The sequence below is a fragment of the Lates calcarifer genome, linkage group LG21, assembly GCF_001640805.2.
Source record: "Lates calcarifer isolate ASB-BC8 linkage group LG21, TLL_Latcal_v3, whole genome shotgun sequence".
Lineage (NCBI taxonomy): Eukaryota > Metazoa > Chordata > Actinopteri > Centropomidae > Lates > Lates calcarifer.
In genome coordinates this window covers 22794084-22808761 of record NC_066853.1, presented here as the reverse complement: position 1 = coordinate 22808761, position 14678 = coordinate 22794084, and the positions used below count along the sequence as shown (strand labels likewise).

At 40.5% G+C, this 14678-nt stretch overlaps 1 protein-coding gene across 1 annotated transcript in view; it reads right to left on the bottom strand.

Annotated features, from left to right (window-relative positions):
- The window catches only part of LOC108888214 (calsyntenin-2), a 233152-nt gene that overhangs the window by 142694 nt on the left and 75780 nt on the right, over positions 1-14678 (bottom strand). The gene's annotated exons all lie outside the window — the stretch shown is intronic.

The window sequence follows — 14678 nt, the reverse complement described above, 5'->3', positions numbered from 1 at the left end:
TTGTCCGCTTTTTAAAGTTCAAGTTCAAGTTGATGGATTGAAAATGACACAAAGGAAAGCGGTAATTTAAGGTTCCCTGAGAAACACTGCTTTAAAAAACGCGGTTTAAATGAAATGCATAGGCAATAATTACTCTCCATTCAGTGAAAGGAAAACCAGAAATATTAATCTTTCTAAGTGCTAATCAAGAAAACATTATTACACACTACTTCAATTATTCACTGAATGCCAGTAAAAGCCACTTGGCAATCCTAAAAATGAACTTTCCAAGCAACCCAAACAGACAAATGTTACAGGGCATCATACTCTTTCAATGTGAGCACAAAAGGAACACTTCATTGTTGTTGTGAAACAAATGCAGCTGCATTTAATTTTATTTTCATCACTTCCATACAATGTGATTGCATGTTTTCTCTGCTTTGATTGACAGTACTCTATCGCTCTAAAGCAGCAATTCCCAATCAGTTGTACTTGGAGGTACTTTGGTTTTATGGAAAGACTGTGGAGTAACTTAACTAATTAGATTTTTTTAAAATTATAAAAAAAATATAAACTGACATATCTGCGTTAAGAGGAAAATAACCTTATATACATACTGTATATGGCACAATTAGTGTAATGATGTAATGATTACAACACATTAACATGATATGTTAACACTGACACCGACCCTAACCCTAACTAGTTAGCAACCTGAAGAGAAGTCAGAAATACTTAGCTAAAAGTAATGGATAAATAGTTTAAATAGTTAGCTAACAAACACTTGCAATTACTACCAAAAAGTAATGGATAAATGTTTCAAGTTATTGGCTAAAAAGCTAAAAGTAATGACTAAATAGGAAAAATAGTCAGCAATGTTAAGTTACGTAAAATTAGTTTTGTTCGTTAAACTCTTGGAACTTCCTTTTGGGTCTGTGGCAAATGATTGAAAAATTCATCTTATGCAGTTTTTAGTGCTAGTTGTAGGGATGTATACTTAGCAAACCAATGAAGATTCAATTGTATAAAAAAAAGTTACCATACCAATATTCAGTTTGTCGTGTAACTTAACATCCAGTTAAATAAACTGAAATGAATGCATCTCTAACCTGTTAGATGAAGTCTCTTGGTAGCAGTAAGAAACTAGTGAGACCTATGGAAAACATGCTAACACTGCAGAGATGCATATTAATGAGTGTCAGCCCAGAAAGCATGGCTAACGGCCCCGATACAGAGGAGGGATCATTTACATGCGAAGAGAGATAGGAACACATTAGTCTATTAGGCCATGATAAATATGCATGAGTTTGCTACAACAGTGAGGGGTAAAATGATACTGGATTTCAACTTTAAATGCCAAACCATGTCATTTAGAAAATGAATAGCTTGCTGACACTGCTGTATAGGAGTTTCAAGGGGAAACGTGATGTGTACATGCCATACCTGCCAAAGCTGGGGCTAAAAGAGACAAACCTGTCGAAAAAGGATCTTTTAGGGGTATTTTGTGGAATATATTGTGATACACATACAGAATAATTAGTACACTGGTTCTTAATTAAGAACTGGCTTCTGGAACAAAACAGGAACAACTTATCTCCTCTTTCAGCAGGACAGTGGAAGTGTGTAATCATAAGGAAAAATAGAAAGCAAGAAATTTGAAAGCAGGTTAAAAAAAAGCTAATCTGCTGCTCTGACTCTGGACAAGTCCACAACCCCAATAAATGTGTAATACAGGGTATAACACTATTTGAGCACCATGCGTGACAATTAATGAGGAGTCTGGGGAACTGAAGGCGCCTATCCAACTTCATATTCAGTCTTCTCACAGCTTAGGAGCCCTCTTGACCTTTAAATCCTTGAAGCTTTGATGCTGCTCACCGTGACTACTTAACAGTGTCAGACTGACCTAAATGCTCTGTTATCAGCATTACCAAAATTTTCTATTGTGAGAGCGCAAAGCGATCCAGCTGCAGTGCCCTGATATAGCAGTGAAAATTGAGAAAATTAAGAGTCATAAGCTTTGCAACTTGTGACAATAGTGGCAGACGACTGAACATCACAGTTTTGTCTGATGATATCTTCACACTGATAACCTCTGTGATGTCACTACTCCCAGTGAATCTTTCCATCACTCAACGTGGCCTAGCTACAATTGCCATCACAGGTTAATGACATCTCACAGCCCTGCTGGTCTGTGTGTGTGTGGGTTTGAATGGTTTTTCACCAGGAGTGATGAGGACATTAAAGAAGAATCCACCTCCAATAATCGCCACAGTTTCTCGATGGGGTGCCACCTACATGTCAACCCCACCCCTTACCCACAGCAGCAGCTCATCCAATCACTGGTAAGAAATACAATGCTGACAGTGTCTTAATAGAATGGGGCCCATGGACTGACAGCTTGAGACATGCCCCTAAGTCATTTTCACAAAGTGGATGGATATGCTCCTCTCTTCGTGAAAATAATGCAGACTATCAGAGGTCGAAAAGGGGTGGAGGGGAGAATGGGAGTGGAGATATGAGCCAGATCATCAGTTCCAGAGATTCCTAGGGGAAACATTGCAAGGGCTTACTGCGATTGAAGTCACGGCTGCCAGCACGAAGGCCTTGATACTTAGTGCTTAGCTACATACTCCATGGGCACTTGAATCAACTAAATGCAGTTAATCCTCGAGTCGATATAAAGGGAACATGACACCACACACGGCCGAGTTTGGCTGCATCATTTAACTCTGCAGGTAGAGTCAGAAAGCAGCACCTCTCAGAGTTGCTCTCTTCACTAAAGGTCTTCAAGCCTTTGCGAGGTAATGACACACACCAATGAGAAGATTTGTCCTTTTGACACTTTGATTGAACTGTGCTGTGCTCATCTACGACTCCTTCAGGCCTCAGACACCCTCTGATAGGATGTGTGCTTAAAAACAGAAAAATCAGCAAACACACACACATAAACACACACACACAAAAGAGGCCTGAGCTGCACTCCAAGTGACCCCAATTTTTAAAAGCAAACACCTTCATTGGCTACTAAAAGCATTCAGTAAACACCACGCGATAAGTTCTGTTTGTGAATGGGGGGAGGTCAGCTTGCCAGCATCTTATGAAACTTTGTGGCTGAACAACACCAGCTTAAGATGCAAGGCCTTTTAACATCTTAAGGAGAGAGCAGGAATGATGCACACCATTTTCTGTTTTATGTGTAAACAAGCAGAGGAAAGTGCTCATACAAGATTGTTGTGTTTTCTTATTTAGACATGAGCTGGGATTCAAATACCATGACCTTTTGCTACTGTGTCACACAGGGGAAAAGCAGCAGGGTGAATTTTGTTAACTGGCTTCAAGGCAGACAAGACAAAATTGTTTCACTTAATATAATATTGCTCAGAAAGTAACCTTATTTTAACCTTTAACTTTATTTTTCTTTATTTTGTTTAATAAGACTTTTACCGCTTTCAGCTGATCTATATTCTCTGCTCTAGCAACTGAATAAAGTGTAATATTAATACGTGTCAATTATAAGTGCTTGCTTGTCTTTTCTCAATTGAGTGGACTTAAAGGCCACTGAATCATTTTTGTTCTTCAAATCTATTTAATTACAGGGTTTGAGGGATACAGTTATCAAACCTGTACAGACTAATATAATCAGCTAGTGTGACAGCTGAAAGGTGAATGCTGGAACTCAGCTGCCCTTTACCGCTGACTGCTGGTCAGCGGGACTATCTCCCTCCGCCATTTCACTGTCAATTAAACCGAGAGTCGTGGATTTGACTTGAGGCTCTGAGCATGGCGGCTGTGCTATAATGGCTGATTAATCTCTGACCAGGCGAAGGTGTGCCACTGTAACTGCGCTGACAGGTGCCACCTCTTAACGGGTAGGCACTGCAATCTGAACAGGCCCCAGGGGGACAGGGGAGGAAGAGAAACAGTTGTAATTAAAAAGAAATTTGTAGGAAATTAAACTCTGATTGATAAGGTCAACAAAAGGGGCTGTGATGAATACATCAGCATAATGAAAAGTAAACGTAGCAGAGAGCCAGCCATTACTGCAACCAACAGGCAATTACAGCTACACGGCAAGCTGGGAGCTCATGCCAGCTCGGAGAGGCTCAGAGATGTCCATCAGCGGGTCACTGCAAATTATGGAGAAACCTCTCCACTCCGCCAACTTCGAGCTGTGTCTCAGCTATTTTTTTTTCTTTCCACTCAACCACTTCATCATTACAGTGAGCTGTGTCTTCGTTGAACCTTGGAGATCTTTGCAAACTTTAATCTTCTTTGCACTCGGCGCACTGGCTTCGTGCTTCAGAGTGAGCTGACAGGAACCATCTGCCGGGAGAGGACTTTATTAAATATGAAAGCTTCTAAGTAGATTTCTCATCTAGATACATTGAGTCCTCAAGTTGCTAACATTGATTTTGATTTTCAGCTAGACTAAAGGGTAACACATGTAGTCTAAAGGCTAATAAAACTGACATTACATAGTGCATGAAATTTTTATTTTGACTTCTAATTTCTGAAATATATTAGCTCAGCTTCATTAGAGGGGTACTCCAGTGATTTAGTTTTGCGTCCTCCCTGCCTGCTGAGTACTAACATCTTTTAAACTCGACAGGGTTATTTTCTCAGACGTGTGGAAAGCTCCCTACAAAGCCCCAGATGACAGTATACAAATGTTTCTGCAAGTTGAGTAGTACTCTATCTGTAAAATCAATGAAAGTGAAGATTAAAGTGCCCCTTTAATTATCTAATTATTGTTTTATTTCAGTTTTTAATCTTTACTAAATTATATTTCGCATGATTGTAATTGAGAGGCTCTGTCTTGTTGTCAAAATGCATGGTATTGTATCACCTTCAATATGCGTATCCCTCTGTCTATTACACAGAGTACTTTATACTTATTATTTACATAAACCAGACTTGCCAGTAGGTGTCTCTGCATTTGTCACCTAATAAGCAAAAAACAATAACGAACACAGTCAATTTTTCATGTTCTCATTTCCCCTTCATATTACATTATGTGACCAAAAATTACAAAAAAGACATGCATTTAATGTACTGGATAAGTTGTGGGAAATTCTAATGAAATTAAAAAGAACAGATACCAGCTTTTGAATGAAGCAGAGGCTGACTGACAGCATGTTAGAATATAATAATGAATGAGAAAAATGGTGGAACTCGACAGTAACCAGGATCTTGAAAGCAGATGAGAGGTGAATCTCAGCTCATTTATACCATCATGCCAGTGTTTGCAGTGTTAAATAGAACAAGGGAACCAAATACAAGATCAAACTACAGCGGCTGCCAAAGCTCAAACAAATAAATACGAGAAAGCTTTGTGCTTGGGTAGAATACAAGTGAGTTCATTACTAAGTCAGAGCATACAGCAAAAGAAACTGTGTTCCTGCCAAAACACCTGGGTCACACTGAGGCCAGCCCTCCACAGTCCCTCTCAGACACTGACATCCTGACCTCTGCTATGCTTCATACAGAGCCCCTTCTGCTGTCCTCTCATCTCAGAACAGTTTCTGGAGGACATGCTATGGAAACTAAACTCCGCACTTTTATGCCATCCAAAAAAACCACCTCATGTCCACCTCTGGGATGTAATTGAAAATCATGAAGTGGCCTGGAAATAATTCACCTGTTGCACCCTGTTCAACCTTTTGTTTGGATTTAGTTTCTTGAGATTATGAGCTGTTCATAGCCCTGGGCAGGGCGAGATAAAGCAAAACCACACTATGCTTTTTTGAGTTTTGTTTAGAGTGGAATAACCTAACGATTCACCCTGTGTTTGCCCTAGGTGTGTGTGAGTGTGTAGGTGTGTACAACGTAGAATATAAACCTGGCCATCTCTGTGTATGTGTGCGTGGTGCTTTTGTGGCTAACGGCAGGTTGCATGTTCTGGCCGTGATCCAAGCACATGGTGCCTGATGTCTAGTGTGTGCAAGTGTGTGTGTGTGTGGTAGCGCACGGCAGGGTGGTGGGGAAGGTTCACTGGCCGTTTGGAGAGTAGAGCGGTGTTGCAGCAGGAACCCATAGCGTCTGAGCCAACAGTGATGCCAACAAATCCATAGCAGCATGTGCAAACACTGCCCTGTGAAACCACCCGGCGAGTGCTCTGACCGCGGTAAGCAAAACACACAAAGAGACAGAGCTCAAAGGTTCATAAATAAGCAGAAAAAAAAATCACAATTCATTTAGGGTTTAGCCAACAATTCCTCCAACCTGAACAAACATATAGATTGTTTGTCCCTACCCTCTGACATGACCCATAGACGCGCCAACTGAAATGGCGCCCCTACGGCAGCAGGCGTACCATGCACTACATACAAGAGAAACGCTGAGACGAGGCAAGCGCTGCCACAAATCAAAGTCCAGCTTTATTTGTACCTCAGTGAACAAAGGCATTTTTGTTTTGACATTTCTCTCGCTTCTACCCCTCAACATTGTCCCTGCAGCAAAATGATAGACCCCACACAAAGGTCAGGCTTTTATCATGAGTTTGTTTTCCATCCACCTTGGCTGAAGTGTAGACCCTCCCTCTGGAGTGAGAATACAAGAGTAAAGAGGAGATGGAGAAAGAGAGGAGGTAGGGGGAAGAAGCACTATACAAATTGTCTGGGTTTGCGTCTGTGCTTTAAGTGACTGTGCGGCTGTGCTACTGTATGTGATGCTCCTCTTTCAGATGGGGGCTTATTAACCTGCAGAGATAGGGAAAAGGCTGACTGCACAGTCACTCTGCCCCACCACCCCACCCCCCTGCCCCTGGGGAGGAGTGAGAAAAACAAAGAGAGAGAAAGAGATGTAGGAGTGTTATGCATTACATTACACACATGCGCACACACATCCACACACATGCTCACACACACACAAACTAAAAGCATCCATTCAAATGACCGGGAGTGGATGTATAGGAGCTGAAAATGCACTTGCCATTACCATCATGACCCCTCTTTATCAAATGGCTACACCGTCACAAATGTTCCATCTGTGCGTCATTTGAGAGCCATTATCCTGGTCCATTCTTGTATGTACAATTTGAGATATGGCATTTATAGCTTCCTGCTTTCCTCACACACATGAACTGGGAGCATGTCAAGAGATACACCTACGCAGCAAAGTTTTGACCGAGTTTGAAACAATATGATAAAACAAAAGCAGTAAAGACAAAGATGGTACATTTATCTAAAAAATCCTGATGTTTGGAACTAGTTTCTACAACTTTTACATACTTTAATACTGAGCACAAGTAATTGTGCTAATGTCATTAATCATGTTTTAAGCCTAAATCACAGTGGGACCTCCATCAGGGGCCTTGCAAATGTAGTGGGAGCATGCATCAATGTCTATGAATGTGTCAGTGGGGACATTGGGTCTGTGCCTTATACAACGCACAAAGCGAGTCCCAAAATCTAGTGTGGAGTTATTCTTTAAATAATTAAAATAATCATAGATGTTGGCAGGAATTCAGTCTGCTAATCCAGGAAGGCATTTGTAGATTTTTTCTATATGAATTTGTCTCTTCTAATCCACCTGTATCCTGTTGTGTTTTTCTCAGCTAGTACGATGTTCAAGAGGGCTGTGACATTTCAGAAAGGCAGACTTGAACGAGATGGGACGCTCCAGTTGTGCATACAACCAAAAACCGTGCAATTTTTTTACTCTTTAGTTTTGGGGCATCATGCTATATAACACTGAGTTTTGGTTTGGTTTTTTATTATTTATGGTATTTTGCCCTTAATTTATTTTTGTACACATTGCACATTATTACAGGTGGATGCACATGCAAGTATAGAGAGAACTAAAGATAAAATCCTGAATAGAAAATGGCCACAGTTAAACACTCTGATTTGATCCACTTCGACTCTCTCTCGCTGCTCAGTAAGAGTCTCTTATTTGCAGATGGCCTAAAGTGAGCTCTGCGTGTGTGCACTGGTGAACAAGGACTCTGCATAAGAGACAGCTTCTCAGGTCTTTTTGATCCCTGCAGAATTTTGCTCTGGACAGTTTATGCGGTGCCTTGAGCCAGCTGTGAAACAGGGGGTTGAAAACACATTGAGCAAATAAAAGTGTCAGTGGCGTAATCCTTTTAGAATGGCTGGGATTTTGAAATCAAGGCCACCGTCTTATGGAACTTGAGGTGCACTATGCACAGTAATCTAGTTAAAGAAATGTGCATGTGTGTGGTTACTTGTGTATACGATGCCAGGGAGCAGGAAGACGAAATACTTAACACATATAGCAGCATGACCTTGGGAACAATGTACCTTTTTTTTTTTTTTTTCTTGCAGTCCCAAATACATACACTTTCATCACTCAAACATGTCCAATCAAAAGCTTACTTTTATCTGGTCAGTTGTTCTTTTCATCTTAGTTCTATGTAACATGGATGTATGCACATCTATTTCTCCCACACACACACACTCTTAGTTCTTCACAGCACTTAGTCCCCAGTGCTTCTAAGACTGTTTGTGATTCCTCCTGGCAGTCCATTCCATTTTGCCTCTCTCTATCTTTCTCATATCACTCTAAAAATCGAAGACAAGTGGGCAAGGAGATGTGATGAAAGGGAAGAGAGTATCCCTACTGAGACTCTCTCCGGACCTCCGTTAAACTCACACACACGCACACACACACACACACACATAACTAGTTCATCTCTCCACATCCTGGAGGGAAGGAAGAAGGAGAAAAAGAGAGACAGCCTGCAAAGTAAACCCTGTAACCTTGTAATATCTCCTCCTCCTTATTTCCCAAAGCAGAGAATTCAGAGGAGAGCAGTGAAAGAAGTGAAGATGACGGTGAGGTTACAGAAGGAAATGCAGGTACAATATAATGACAGTGGGATTTGAGGAACACACCCAACACGCAGAGGGACTCAATCTGGGCTGCTGTTATCTTTAGCAATGGTGACATATACTGTATGAAGGAGAGAGCAACATCTGAGGAGACTGTTCTATTGGTCACCTGTTGAGTGATGAGAACAAGGACACAAACATACTGTATGTGTCCCTGGGAGAATATTGAATAAATCTGACATCATCTTTGTATCAGACAGTATGCTGCCATCCACTGTTACTGGGGCTTGTTGGTAATAAAGAAATATAGTTGAAGAACATGTGGTTTCTCACCTGGACTACTCAAACTGGACAAGTCAGATATAAAAAGGACAGTACTGCACGTTATATGATGAAAAATTAACTTTTTTAAAGAGTCGGAAGGAGACCGTTGACTGAAATGAGTTGGTGCAGTAAAATGTAAGGATGGAATCAAGCTGCCATGCTTGTACTTTCAATTCAATAGGGATGAACACATTTATACTATTGGGCTCCAAGTCCAAGTGGTCTGAGCGAGTGGGACTCTGATTACAAAGTCCCACTCACTGAATTGAAACAGCATATATTTCTCATGCTCCCCAGCTCCAGGAGCCAGAGGTGCTGTCACTGTAACAAACAAGTAAAACTCTGGTATTCTTGATTTTTTTTTCCTCACTGGATATTGGAGATGAACACTGGATTTTGATCTGATCTACAGTTCAGCATTAGTCTTGAACTTGCTGGGTCTGATTCCTGCAGTTTAGGCCACTGACTATAACTCAGTTACACACTGTTCATAGGACAGGAGATCATACCCACCCAGCAAAGTTACATTATGCAAAAACAGGCGGTCAGGGCACAGAGTGGGAATGACAGAGGCACCATTATCCCTATTATAAATCATTGTACCATCAAAATGCTCTGAAGCTGATAGGTAGAATACATGCATTATGTTGCTTTAACGCCTCTGTTGCACTTTGTTTTGTTTTGTTGATAATGGCTGTATCATGCAGCTAGTGCTCCAAATTACACAGCAAAATCCATTGTTTGTCCCTGCCATACAGAATGATCTGACAAACCTATCAACAAGATGACATAATTTGTCAAGTTAATAAGAAGTGGCGTACACCTGCTCAGGTTTGGTGAGTACAGTACAATTTAACCCCACATACACTTTCAGATTAAACTACACTAGCTTATTGCACACATGTAGAGCCAGTTATTTGCCAGCTGAATATTGGCACAAAAAAGCTGTGCATTTCTTTTATATCTGTAGTTTATCTGAATACATTGTGCTGAAGCCCTGATGGTTCATGGGGCCAACAAGAAAAAACAGCCACGGACAACACTACATAACTTGTTTCTAGTCAAAGAAAATGGACTTTGGAGTTTATGAGGTATGGCTATTGAATAACGAGACTGCGCTTGAGGATAAAACCACGTGGGTTTTCTTTTCCAGTAAGTGACGTCTTTAGTTCGCTGCTAGCTAGTGATTGAAGTGTACATGTTTTTGCTAAGGCGTCAAAAAATTATTAGCTTAAAAGTTGAGCAACGCATTAACTTGAAATTTTTAGTGAAATTGAACAAAACAGCAGCCAAATCTTTTCGTACATTAACTGAGGTGTATGGGGAACATTGCATGTCATGTGTATGTGTGTTTGAATGGCACAAAAGATTTTGTGAAGGCAGAGGGGATGTCAGAGACGACGAACGTTCTGGGCGCCCATGCACATCAGAAACTTCTGAAAACATTCAACAAATTGAACAAATCGTTTGAAATGATCAATGACTCAGTACAAGAATGATGGCAGAAATGGTCTCCATTGATAAAGAGACTGTTCGGCAAATTTTGCATTAAAATTGGAACATGACAAAAGTATGTGCCAAAGTTGTCCCAAAACGTCTGACTCCTTATTAAAAGGAGTTCTGGCCCAAAAACAAATCACAGTGCTTGATCACCCTCCCTGTTAACCTGATCTAGCACCATGTGACTTTTTCCTTTTTCCTGCTCAAAGGAACACATTTTGAGTCTATGTCAGAAGTTAAGAAATGAATGACAACTGTCCGAAGAAGACCTCCTGAAGAAGACCTCCTGCACTGCTTTGATCAGACCTGAATGCAGCAGTGTGTTGATGTAGAAGGGGAGTATATTGAAGGAGAAAGACATTGAAAAATGTTTATGTTCAATAAAATTGTATTACAGAATTACAGAAAGGCACACAGTTGATTAATAACCACCAATTTTCTCCAGCCTAGGCTGCACTGTGCAGTACATGGGTCCCTCTTTCATCCTACGTCATACTAGAATGAATCTTTAAAACCAAACCCAGAGTTTCACCGGTCACTGGTCCAGCAGTGTTTTTTTTTCTGTTGGTTGAACCTGTAGAGCTGCAGTGCATGACCACGGAGCCCTGACTGTGAACTGTGAGAACAGAAAGGCCTGGAAGGCAATGATGTACATGAAAGAGGAAAGTGCTTCAAACACACTTTAACCCCCACCATACCTGATAAATATGTGCTCGATCGCACACTTAAAATGAACGCAGTCTCTATTTCTCTCTCTCCCTCTCTCTCACACACACAGACACACACACAACCACACATAACACCAAGGCAGTAGCCAATCGGGCTTGGCTGTTGGATATGCTCCAGACATGTGTAACATACTGACAACTGCTTTCCTAGCTGAAGCAGATGAAGGCAGGAGGAGAGTTATCACCTCCCAGAAGACTGATCAACAAGATGCAAGTGGTGGCACAGAAACACTTGTGTGTGTGTGTGTGTGTGTGTATGTGTGTGTATATGATTGCATCTCTTCATGGTGTTAGTTTGCGTGTTTTAAGCAGTAAAATGACAGTGATACAGGAGGCCTCCTGGACTGAACAGCAACATGTCAATATCAGAAAGTTGACTGTAACTCTAGTTAAAAAAACGACTAAAATAAACAGAATAGCACACATTCAGCACAAACACCCACAGTCCCCACTTATACAACACAAAGCACACTTAAATTCACAGGAAATTCTGACCAACAATTACCGTGCCATTCCTCCCACTGACCACCACTCTTCATTTTATGGTCCACGTCTGCACCCTTGGTCCAACCTACTGTATTTGGCTCTTGCACAAGTGCTAAAACAATCAGTTATTCAGAGAGGGGGAAAAAAGCCTTTTTGTGCATTACAATATCCTCTCAACCTCTTTTTAACCCAGCCAAAGTTCAAGTGGCTATTTTTTATTTCCATTATACTGAAGAGAATGAGCTTGAGGGAGAGGGAAAAAAACACATTGTTTATTGCACATAATTTCCTGAAAAGTTGCACTTAGTTGTTTTGGGCAGGAAATTAATTCAGGTGGAAAACACATGGGGGTTCAATAGATTAAGCCTGGCGTGTTTGTGGTGTATAGTACTGTAGGAGCTCTGAAAAGGTACCTGCCTTGTAATACAATGTAAAACAAGCTTCTACTATTTCACAGTACAGAGGCAAAAGCATGTTACCAGAGCACAGTCGCATTATCCCTCTGACCCCTCATTTCTGTCTTATTTAGCCTTGAGATCTGTGTTTTTTACCAGTGGAACTGGTAAATAAAAAGCCAAATTGCCGGTAGCCAGGAATGGAACAGCGATGGCTGGTGAGTAATGGGGGAGTTGGCAGTATGTATGAGAGAAGTGATTTAGGTCTTCAGTGTTGGTAGCCTTGACTTAAAACAAAGAGACTCATCAGCAGCCAGTGGAGCAACAATGCTCCTCACAGCTCAAACACACACATACACTGAGCTGAGAAAGAACCCACACTGGCACAAAAACACAGACACAAGATGAGGATATATAAAACCTGTTTAAAACTGCATCCAATTGTTGGCACCCTCAGCTATTATGATGAAAGAAGTTATGGTTTCAAAAGAGGGATGCAGCAATGAACTGGAGACAACCTTGGTGATCAGTGATTGGCTGTGTGCTGCCATCTCTCTCGGGAACAGTGATTCTCCGGGAGCTATGAGGCCGGACATGCAAACACACCCACACACACAGAAAGTATTGTAAATACTCACGCATACCAAGAAATTTGTTCATTCAGTTCATGTTCAGTTCGTTCATTCAATTCAGTTCACTGGAACACAGTAATTGTATTCCAGTGGAAGGTTAGTTAGGAGCATTATCATTTTGGAAAAGATAACACACTTCAATCAGTCCATCAAACCTTTCATACAGGTTAGTGCACTTCATAGGCAACTGACAAACACAAAGTTAATGAGTAATGCACATATAGAGATAAAAGAAATATGAATAAAATGAAAAAAATGGAAAAGGTAATTAAAACAACAAAGCTGATTAAGAAAAAAGAAAAAAAATCAAATAACAGCCATAAAACATTCTAATCAAAGGTTACTTTTAAAGATCAATTTAAGCTACAATCATCTTCAGGCAGGCTGTTCCACATTATATCTGACTGAGTAAATGAAAGTCATTTTGGAGAATATTTAAGCAGTTAAATATCTATTACACTGATTTAATTGAAGTTGGAGTATTTCAGAGTATTTCTGAAACCTTGTAACCTTGAAATCTTACATTTGTTTATATTTTTATTTTTCTGTAATTAAAATGTAGTACTTTGGAGATAACTATAATTCTGATTTATACAGTTGGATTATATTTATGTAGGTTAGGCCATCATTTCTATTGGTTGTGACAACATTAAAGTAATACTACTGAAATCTGGGAAAATGGCAATGTAAGTTTTGGCCAAAATACATAAACCTGGAGTTTGAAACTCCTGTAAAGACTCACAAGAGAGACTCCAAGGGTGCAGTACTATTAACACCAATAAAAAGGATAGCCAAAATTACAAAAATAAGATCCAAGGCATAATAAGCCAAACACACAATGAGCATGAGTAGCTGCAGAGTCTGCACTCTCATCATGACGTGACAGTTTCAGTCAGGGAGAAGCAGAGATTAGCGAGCGAGAGCACACAGGCTTAAATTAGACTTTTCTTTCACTCTCTGAATAGTGCCACATATGGCATATGGCTCTTTGTCCCACATGTCCAGTTGGCTAGCTCAGAGGCCAATCATTTCTGACCCACTGCGACAGACGGCTGGGAGGGTGGGGCAGACAGGCAGACAGATGCACAAAAAAACAGAAATGTGTGGGGCTGTCTGCCTCTCAGACAATAACAGAATCCATCAGTATGGTTATGGAAAAGCAACACATTAATTTATGAAGGAAACACATTCAGACACAGGCAGGCAGGCCTCTTGGTGGCCTTGTTGACCATAGCCATCTGACACACAATTTTTGAGAACAGCCTGCTCGCAATTGACCTTCCAAAAGTCTGAGACAAATTTAATGTCCTGGAAATATACTTCTATCTTTAGCCTGATTAGTACTTTTCAAGAAATTTGTCACAGATTTGTCTGGAATGTTTCCTTGTCTCCATGATTTTGTTTTTGCACCCCAAAAAGTGACCTCCTGGCTGTTAGATCTTCTATGGGTGTAATTCATTTAAAATCATTAGTCACACCTTGCTTGCACACAGTTCAACTTATTTTATGACTTGTAACAACAAATTTGCTGTTCTCTAAACCCCTTCCTCGAGCAATGATGGATCCAATCATGGCTTCACAATTGTACCAATGCAAAACAGGCCTATCAAACTCCATATGGTAAGGCCTTGTGCATGGAGCTGAAGAGAGAATTTGGTGATCATGTGTTTTTAATCACCTTTCCAAGTCCAGAAGAGCAAAAGTGTCAGGGATGGGTTAAAATATATGTTTATTTGCTTTGATGTAAGATATTGTTAGCATGGCTGGCTAACTATAGCACTAACCCAAGTCTTAATTAAAATTATTAAATAAAGGTTGATTCATGACTAGCATACT